Source organism: Tupaia chinensis, unplaced genomic scaffold, assembly GCF_000334495.1.
Source record: "Tupaia chinensis unplaced genomic scaffold, TupChi_1.0 Scaffold143741_1, whole genome shotgun sequence".
NCBI lineage: Eukaryota > Metazoa > Chordata > Mammalia > Scandentia > Tupaiidae > Tupaia > Tupaia belangeri.
The window spans coordinates 16,374-17,165 of NW_006203590.1; positions in this window are offsets into that span (position 1 = coordinate 16,374).

Consider the following 792-nt stretch of genomic DNA (forward strand, 5'->3'; position numbering starts at 1 on the left):
GGAAGCAAGCTGCCAGATCTGAGAATCAAACCGTGGTCAGCCATGTGTGGGTACAGCTTTCTTTTTTTTTTGTACAGCTTTCTTAACTACCATGCCACCTGCCGGCCTCCTATAAATAATTCTTTCATATGAAATAATTTCTCTTTATCTTCTCCTCCATTTATAATTAATTTTAGAAGAATTACTTATTTAATTATTATTACTATCATTATTATTATTATTGTTAATTTTGCTATAGGGCACATGTATTCACCAGAGTGACAGAGAGAGAGAGAGAGAACAGGAAAATGAGGAAGCAAGCTGCCAGGTCTGAGAATCAAACCGTGGTCAGCCATGTGTGGGTACAGCTTTCTTTTTTTTTTGTACAGCTTTCTTAACTACCATGCCACCTGCCGGCCTCCTATAAATAATTCTTTCATATGAAATAATTTCTCTTTATCTTCTCCTCCATTTATAATTAATTTTAGAAGAATTACTTATTTAATTATTATTACTATCATTATTATTATTATTGTTAATTTTGCTATAGGGCACATGTATTCACCAGAGTGACAGAGAGAGAGAGAGAGAACAGGAAAATGAGGAAGCAAGCTGCCAGGTCTGAGAATCAAACCGTGGTCAGCCATGTGTGGGTACAGCTTTCTTTTTTTTTTGTACAGCTTTCTTAACTACCATGCCACCTGCCGGCCTCCTATAAATAATTCTTTCATATGAAATAATTTCTCTTTATCTTCTCCTCCATTTATAATTAATTTTAGAAGAATTACTTATTTAATTATTATTACTATCATT